We start from the raw sequence: 9,209 nt of genomic DNA, 5'->3' as shown, positions 1-9,209 counted from the left end.
TTCCCAGAGGAGCAGAGCTCCCAGACCTTTCTGTGGGATCACTGCTTCAGGAAGAGCCCCTCACCTGGACTGCTCCCACCACCCTGCTCAGGGTGTGTTCTGACTCTGTCAGTGCTCCTTTGTGTTATTGCATTGATTTTATTTTATTTTTACCTTTTTACCTTTCTTCTTATTAAATTATATCTCTGACTTGGAGCCTCTCATTCGTTTTGCTTTCAAACCACAACAAAACCACAACACCATCACATCCCCATCCCCACCACATCCCTGTCTCCACCACGTGCCTGTGCAGGGCAAGATATCCCTGTCCCAGCACATCCCTGCCAGCCATCCCCACTGTTTCTTTTCCTGGAGGCCACTTGCACCTCTCGTGCCCATCCTCCCCATCCCCACAGCTCCACAGCTTTGTTTCTTCACTCCACAGGCTCCTCTCTGCTCCTCCCAGCCTCTCAGACTGCTGTGCTCTATAATCCGTCCTCCCAGTGGATCTGTGAGGAGATTTGGTGCAGAAAAGCGTGTTTTGGTGCTTGTTTCTGTAATCCCCAGTGCTGGGGAGGCTGCAGCTTCCACTCCCACTGCACATCCCAGATGTGCCCAGTACAGGCACCAAGAGCAGGAAATAAACTTGTTCTGGTATTTTACTCTCATTTAAGGACTCAGCCTCTCACTGCTGTTGCAGTACATACTCCAGAAAGGGGAGCTATTTCTGTTTTGCTGCCCAATAAAGATTTACTGGCATACGCTGGCTGTTTGGAAAAAAAAAAAAAAAAACAACCAAAAAACTATTAATTCCTGGGTTGTTTATGAACAGCACAAGGCTTGCACAGGTTAATTAGTTGAAGCAGGGTTTTCTTCAAGTGAATGAACAGGCGCAGGGTTTATGGCTCTCACCCAGTTTATTTGTTCACTTTCTGTTTTATTTGGAAATACACTTACACAACGATAAATAAAATCAGCCGTGACAAGGCTTATGTCTGCAGCAAACATTTAAACCCTGCCAGGTGGAAATTCACAGAAGCCTTGGAGTTCTCAGCCTACAGGAGCTGGGCTTGTCCCCAAAGGGGTGGCAGAGATGTCTGGGGGGAACAGCGCCAAGAGGGAAGGGGGACAGGGACACTGGTGGGGAAAGTGACAGTGTTGGGTGGGTGCAGGGTCACAGGAGAGGTTTGGAAGGGACCTCTGGACATCATCCAGCTCATCCTGTCCAGGCAGGGTCACCTGGAGCAGGGGACACAGGAGCACATCCAGGTGGGTTTGGGAGTCTCCAGAGGGACACTCCAGGCTGTCCCAGCAGCTGCTCCAGGGCTCTGCACCCTCATGGGCAGAAGCTCTCCCGGGGTGAGGGCAGGGCCAGGGGGCAGAGGAGGGGCAGCTGTTGAAAGCCAACAGGTAAATGTCATAAACACAGGTTTGAGCTGACAGAGCTTTGGAATGGCACTGGACTCCAGGAAAACTCAGCCCGATTGAGCTGCTTTAGATCCATTTACTTGGTTGTTTCTGCTTCACTTGCAAGACATCATGATAATGACTTGGCAGTGGCAAGGCCTTCGTCAGGAGCTCTGGGCCGGGGGAGCAGGAGGGATGATTGTCTCACCAACCTGGTGAGCTGCACTGATCAGTGAGGGACAAGGACTGAGGCAAGAACAGCCCCTGCTCTTCATTTGTGTCATTGTTAAGGGTGTGTTTGCAGCCCAGACTCTGCAGAGAGCTGTGGCCATGCCGAGTGTTTTTATGTTACTTCTCACACAACACAGCTCACCATTTGCATCCCCTCCCCTCGTAACCAAAATCAGTGATAGATGGAAAGTGAATTTTTGAGTCTCCCTGCATGGAAGGAGGTGCTGAGGGGTAGCACAGCCCGGGGTGAGCTGGGGCAGTTTGGGAGTCATGGCTCAGTATGGACACTTGGGATGCCAATGAGGCACCTGTGATATTGTGTTGATTAATTATTTGTGTGATGGGAGCACTTTGCCACCCTGGATGGTAACAGGGGCACTGGGGGTGGATGGGAGGGTGCCCAGAAGACCCCACAGTCCCCAGCGGAGGTGGGAGCTCGGGGTCACATCTGGGGAAGCCCCAGAACATTGTTCTCCACTGAATGCCAGGGTTTGATGGTGCTGGGGGGAACAGCAGCAGTTTGCCCAAGGGATGCAGACAGGATCCTCACCTGCTCCCCAGGGCCACGCTCAGCAATGCTACTTGCACAAAACCATAGAAATGAGGCAGTAGGAAATTAAATATGCTTATTAGAGCTAAAAATAGCAGCTCTGTTCTTTGGTGATGCATGAAAAGAAGCCCCTTGTACCAGAAAAACACTTTGGGTCTGTGCCAGGCGGCAGATGTGAGGAACCTCTCTCGGCCTGGCTGGCGGAGCTGGTGCTGCTGCTCCAAACCTGGGCTCCTGTTTCCAGCCCCGGATCAGTGCAGGCGTTCCTGCCCGCCCCGGGAAGGGCAGCCGGCAGGGCAGGTGTGTGATAAATGTTCGCTCCTGTCACACACAGTCCCTGTCCCCATCCCCCAGGCCATGGAGGGTCCCCGCGGTGACAGGCGCGGGTCCCTCACTGACCCGGCGTTGGGAGAATCCCCTCTCCCTGAGCGACCCATGAGCCAGGCGCTCCCTTGTGTGTCCCTGGGTCCATCTGTGAGCTCCGGGGCGAATCCCCGAGCAGGATGTTGGACATGAATCCGCTGTCTGAGAGCTCATTCTGCAAACTGATATTAATTAACATCGGCACCGCCCTTGTTCCTGCAGCGCCAACGCTGCCCCCCGGTACCTGGTGTGGGGAAACTGAGGCAGGCAGGGACGATCCCCCCTGTGCCCTCCAGAGAGCCCCAGAGCCGGGTTATCCGAGTTCCCGGTGCAATAATTCCGTGTGCATTGTTCCTACAGACCAGACTGACTCAGAGTGGCCCCAGAGCTGCTCCTCTCCCACAGCCGCTTTCCCCGGGCTGCAGCCCGAGCCCCGACCCGCCCGAGCTCCGGCACAAGGAGCAGCGCAATGCTGCTCCCCTGTGGAGCCGGGAGCCCCGGACACCGAACAGGAGCCCCGGACACCGAACAGGAGCCCTGGACACAGAACAGGAGTGTCAGACACAGAACCGGACCCCGGACACCGAACAGGAGCCCTGGACACAGAACCGGACCCTGAACACTGAACCGGAGCCCTGAACACTGAACCGGAGCCCTGGACACAGAACCGGACCCTGGACACAGAATCAGACCCTGAACACAGAACCAGAGTCTCAGACACAGAACCGGAGCCCTGGACACCGAACAGGAGCCCCGGACACAGAACCAGAGCCCTGGACACCGAACAGGAGTGTCAGACACAGAACAGGAGCCCTGGACACAGAACTGGAGTCTCAGACACAGAACCGGAGCCCCGGACACAGAACCGGAGCCCCGGACACAGAACCGGAGCCCTGGACACAGAACCAGACCCCGGACACAGAACCAGAGCCCTGGACATAGAACTGGAGCCCTGGACACAGAACCAGACCCCGGACACAGAACCGGAGTGTCAGACACAGAACCGGAGCCCTGCGTGGGCCCGCAGGAGCTCTCTGTGACCCGCATCAGCCCCACTGAAGTGGCCCAGGCAATAAAAGAGGGGGAGAAAAGGGAGTCCTGGACACGGACTTCTTTCTCCAACCCTTGGCAGTGATGTCATTCCCTGAGGGATAGAGGCAGCTGAGTTTCCTCAGTTTGCAGAGATCCTGGAATTGTAATTTGGGGGTAACAAACTGTTAACATTGTCACTTCTTGCAGGCAGGTTAATCCCCTAAACCTGAAATGTGTTTCATCTGGAAGAAGGTGTATTTGATCATCCAAGGGGTGACAAAATTAACCAGGAACCCCGTGCAAATAGGAAATTATGTAAATCACCTTATACATGAGACTGATCAAGTTTATGGTTGCTGTTTCAACTCCCTTTGCCTGAATGCAAATTCTGAAGTAATGTGCTAAATGTGAGCACACCTGACGTGCATGAACAGCATCAGGCAGGTCCCCTCTGTGCCGTGGCTGCTCCCCACATGGGCACCTGGCTCCTTGCAGAAGCTTTTGGGGTTTATTGAGCACCCCCCACCCCCAACAGCCTCTCCTCTTGCTGAGTACATTGAATTTTGGAGGCACAAAGTCAAGCCTGGAAAATCCCTTTGCTCATGCCTGGTGTGGGTGTGCTGGGGACCGGCACAGCCCTGTCCTGTGCCACCTGGGCTGGGGGACAGCCCCGTCCTGTCCCACCTGGGCTGGGGGACAGCCCCGTCCTGTGCCAGCTGGGCTGGGGGACAGCCCCGTCCTGTGCCAGCTGGGCTGGGGGACAGCTCTGTCCTGTACCACCTGGGCTGGGGGACAGCTCTGTCCTGTACCACCTGGGCTGGGGGACAGCACTGTCCTGTGCCAGCTGGGCTGGGGGACAGCTCTGTCCTGTGTCACCTGGGCTGGGGGACAGCTCTGTCCCGTCCTGTCCCACCTGGGCTGGGGGACAGAAGGTCTGGGTGCCCTGAGCCCCCTCCCCGCTGCCCCCCGGGCACACCCCGGCCTGGTGATGCTGAGGTAACACTTCACCAGGGGACACACAATTAGTAAATGTGGTTGGAGTACCATGACTGTGAGCAGCACAGAGCAGAAATCATGTTTATAAGCTGCCTCCAGGACTGCAGCACGGTTTAATCGGGTATGAAATCACAGTGATCTCAGAGCCACCTTCCACAAGTTATTTGTAAGTGAAGTCCTAATGCAGACAGGGCTCTTATTATTCCTCCTGACTTGCCTCATTGCCCATGGCCTTTAAAATGTTGCTTTCACATCTTCTTCCTTCTCATCTTCCATTCCCCCCTCTACCAGCTCAGAAATAATCCAAGCAGGGCCTGTGCTCTGGGTGACTCCTGCTCCTCTCTCAGGGCTGTGTTAGCACTGGCTGATACCTGTCATGTTCCTGGAAAAACAGGAATCACTCTGAGACTCCTGGGGTTACAGGTTTTCCAGGGGAAAGGGAGAGGAGGAGCTTAGTGCATTAAATGGCTCAGAAATGCCCCATGGTTGTGTTTTCTTTAATCTCTCTGTATTGTGCAGCCTTCAGGAGATGTTTCCTTAGTCCCACAGCTCTTCCCCACTGGTCCCTCCACTGTAAGAAGCTGCTGAAACAGTCAGAAATCTTTCCAGGCAGAAGTGAAGTTCTCCTCTGTTGTTTCACATTGTCTGTTTCAGAGGACTTTGCATGCTATGGGACACAGCACACAAGTGTCCCATGGCGTGCCCTGTGCCCTGAGGGACACCAGCAGCCCCATAACTCAGGGTCTGTTTTGTTCAGGGTGTGTTCTCTGTGTATTTGTGTTCCTGTTGCCCGTCAGTCCCAGTAGCAGCAGGATCAGCAGTGACCTCCCCTTCCTGTGGCTGCTCTGTCCCTCTCACCTCGATCCAGGCCCCAGGGAGTGTTCCCACCTGGAGTGAGGGGTGGGCAAGGGCTGCTGTGGGGCAGAGGATGTGTTTGAGCAGCCACAGCCAGAACACTCTAAACCCTCGGGGTTATTGACTCCCACCTTCTTTTGCAACTCTTGGCTTTGAAGGGGAAGCTGAAAATTTTGAGGTTTTTTTGCTGCCTCACTCATCTGTGGGTCTGCAGCATCTCTGCCTCCTGTGCCCAGTGCTGAGGAATTCTCATCTTGACAGCACTTCAGAGCTGAGAGAAAACCACCTCGTGGCACACTCAGCCTTGGTTTAAGTGGGCACTAGTGAATTAACCCAGAACTCCTGGCCATTGCAGGATTTTTGTGGTTTGGGGGAGGGCAGGGGGGTCCAGCAGGTCCTGAGGGAGGGAGTGGATGCTGCAGAGCCCTGTGGCTGTTTCCTCTCTGGCCCCATTAGGAAAGCCCTCTGTGGCTGCTGTGCCTGCTGAGAGAAACCCTCCCGGGCACATTAAGGGCACAGCAGAGCTGGCACACAAACAACCAGCACCAGCCAAGGAATGGAGAGCCGGGAGATGCGGGAGGATTTTCCATTGCTAGCAGGCTCAGTGTGCTGAGCTCAGGAGCAGAGGCTGGAGATGCAGCAGGGGCCACATCCCTGTGGGCAGAGGACAGGCCAGAAAGGTGCAAGTTGGATAATGTGGATAATGTGAGTACAGTTTCCCCGTGCTCCGACAGGGAGCCCAGGGCCATTGCTGCAAGGTCTTCTCCTCCCCTCGAGGGGCTCCCTGCTCTCCAAAGGTGCAGAGTCCTCCCTAAAGACACCGAGCTCCAGGAGCAGTCAGCATTTCTCATTTTTAGGTAGTCTCCATGGAAGGTAAAGCTGTTTTCTGCTGACTTCCTCTATACCCTGTGCATATGCAAGGTAGCTTCTAATTTTTACAGCCTTGGTGAGCAGCTGCTCTGTCTGCAGGATGTCGCAGGGTGTTTGGTGGCTGAAGCACTTCCCCTGCACTGCCCAGACTCAGCTCTCTGTGGTCCCAGTTCCACCACTGGCAGGATTGCAGCAGATTCCTCTTCTGGAAACTCCTCTGCTCTGTCATTCCCCATTCAGTGCCCATGAAAGGCCCAGCTGCTGATTAAAATGCTTTGCTCATCACAATGGCTTTGACCAAGCCACCCCATCCTGGACCTCAGTGAGGCTGCACTGCCAGCCCTGCACGGGAACGTCACACAGGGAGGGTTCTCTCCTGCTTTAAATGCAGGAAGAGATGCTTTGAAGCTTCAGACACTAATGTAAAATAAAATGAGTTTCCATGAGGGAGAAATAAAGCAGAACAAACCAGCTTGTGAAGAAAGACAACCCAGGAATGATGGCAGGAACAGGTGCCATGCAGAAATACATTGCTCAGAAATGAGGACTAATTTACACTGTGCAGCCATGGAGAGTGTAAGCCCCTCACAGCTCCTGGCATTCCCCCTTTTCCACTTAGAGAGATAATTAGGAAACATTAATCAGTGCTCAATCAGTTTAGGGAGAACTTGCCCTTCCCATTTCTTGTCCTGGTTTTCACCTTGTCCTCTCTGCTCTCTTGACTGCAGAGGCACAGAACTCACTCAGGGTCCCAGGGCTTTGTCCATCACAGAAAGCAATTCCCAGCACACAGAGAGCAGGGTGATCCAGAGAAAGCCAGACCACGGGCTGTGCTCTTAGGTGATGGTAATTTCCAAGTATATTTCTGTTTTCCACTCCTCTTACACCTTGGTCTGGCCAGAAGAGTATTAAGTGCTGCAGAGAAAGGGCCCAGCACGGCAAATGACGTAACAACAAAACTCCTGCTTCTTATCAGAGCACCCAGTCACTGTCGGGAAAGTCATCACCAACCCAGCAGCTCCCGGAGTGCTTTTTCCAGGGAAATTGCTAAACAGCTTCAGGAGAGCAAAGCAGCATTTCTTCCCACTGCCTGTAATTAATATTTTAGGAATGGCAAGAAGCTCCCTGCCCAGGGAGACCAGTGCCATGTGCTGGGAACCAGAAGCTGTGGGGTCCGTGGGGGGCCAGCAAAGGGACATTCTGTCCACCTGAAAGGCCAGAGGATGAATTAATGGTCATGGAGAGAAAATGAAATCACCTCAAGAGATCAGAAAGCCTGGGATGGTTCCTGGGCTGGGTCTGTGGCAGGAATGGGTGAGAAATTATCTGTCAGCTTCACGAGCAGAGCAAAGCTGGGACAAACCAGCCCTCACTGGAGGTTTAATGACCAGTTTGCTCAGCTCCAGAATGTCACCAGGTGATGCCACCATGGTCATGTCCAACCTTACCCATCCTGTGCTCCTCTGAATGCAGCAGCGTCCTGAGGGGTCCTTATATCAAACATGATACATAAATGTATATGATATGCACATATAAAGATAAAAAGGCAAATTTAATTTCCCCTCAGCAGGCACTTCCACTTATCAAAATATCAACAAAATTTCTTCTAGTATTTTCATAGATAAAATTAGTTATTAGATTGAAGTTGCACCAAAGCAGTCATTTGAAAATAACAAAGAATCAGCTTCCCAAATGAGAAATCTCCCTCTTGTGTCATAAAAAACACTTTTCTGTATTACTTTTGGAGAAGTGATGGCTGTATCTCCTTACATAATTTTACATAATGTAACACGAGCCTTCCTGAAATGCTGAGAAAGCCAATTCAGAGGTGCTGGAGTGCCAAGGAATGGAAGGGAAACACTTAGAAATTGAAATTACAAATTGCCTGATTGGAAAAAGGGTTTTCCCAAATCCTTTGAACTGGAGCTGCTTCTTGGCTGCTGGAATGCTGGAATGTTTCACTCCAGCACTTCACACAGGCACTGAAAGGAGAGGGATGTCAGGACCCCCAGGCTGGCTTTGAGGGCTGAGTGTCCTTTTCCTGCTGAGCCGGGGGCCTTTTCCCCCAGGGGGGAGCAGAGCTGGGAGCAGAGTTGGGGCAGAGTTGGGGCAGAGTTGGGGCAGAGTTGGGGCAGAGTTGGGAGCAGAGTTGGGGCAGAGCTGGGGCAGAGCTGGGGCAGAGCTGGGGGCAGAGTTGGGGCAGAGCTGGGAGCAGAGTTGGGGCACAGTTGAGGCAGAGTTGGGGCAGAGTTGGGGCAGAGCTGGGGCAGAGTTGGGGCACAGTTGAGGCAGAGTTGGGAGCAGAGTTGGGGGCAGAGTTGGGAGCAGAGCTGGGAGCAGAGTTGGGGCAGAGTTGGGGCACAGTTGAGGCAGAGTTGGGGCAGAGTTGGGGCAGAGTTGGGGGCAGAGTTGGGGCAGAGCTGGGGCAGAGTTGGGAGCAGAGTTGGGAGCAGAGTTGGAGCAGAGCTGGGGCAGAGTTGGGGCACAGTTGAGGCAGAGTTGGGAGCAGAGTTGGGGCACAGTTGAGGGCAGAGTTGGGGCAGAGTTGGGAGCAGAGTTGGAGCAGAGCTGGGGCAGAGTTGGGGGCAGAGTTGGGGGCAGAGCTGGGGCAGAGTTGGGGCAGAGCTGGGGCAGAGTTGGGGGCAGAGTTGGGAGCAGAGTTGGGGCACAGTTGGGGCACAGTTGAGGCAGAGTTGGGGCAGAGTTGGGGCAGAGTTGGGGGCAGAGTTGGGGCAGAGCTGGGGCAGAGTTGGGAGCAGAGTTGGGAGCAGAGTTGGGGCAGAGCTGGGGCAGAGTTGGGGCACAGTTGAGGCAGAGTTGGGAGCAGAGTTGGGGCACAGTTGAAGGCAGAGTTGGGGCAGAGTTGGGAGCAGAGTTGGGGCAGAGTTGGGAGCAGAGCTGGGAGCAGAGTTGGGGCAGAGCTGGG

Source organism: Zosterops lateralis (assembly GCF_965231275.1).
Source record: "Zosterops lateralis genome assembly, chromosome: 26".
In the NCBI taxonomy this organism is placed as follows: Eukaryota; Metazoa; Chordata; class Aves; order Passeriformes; family Zosteropidae; genus Zosterops; species Zosterops lateralis.
This window is presented reverse-complemented; position numbering follows the sequence as displayed.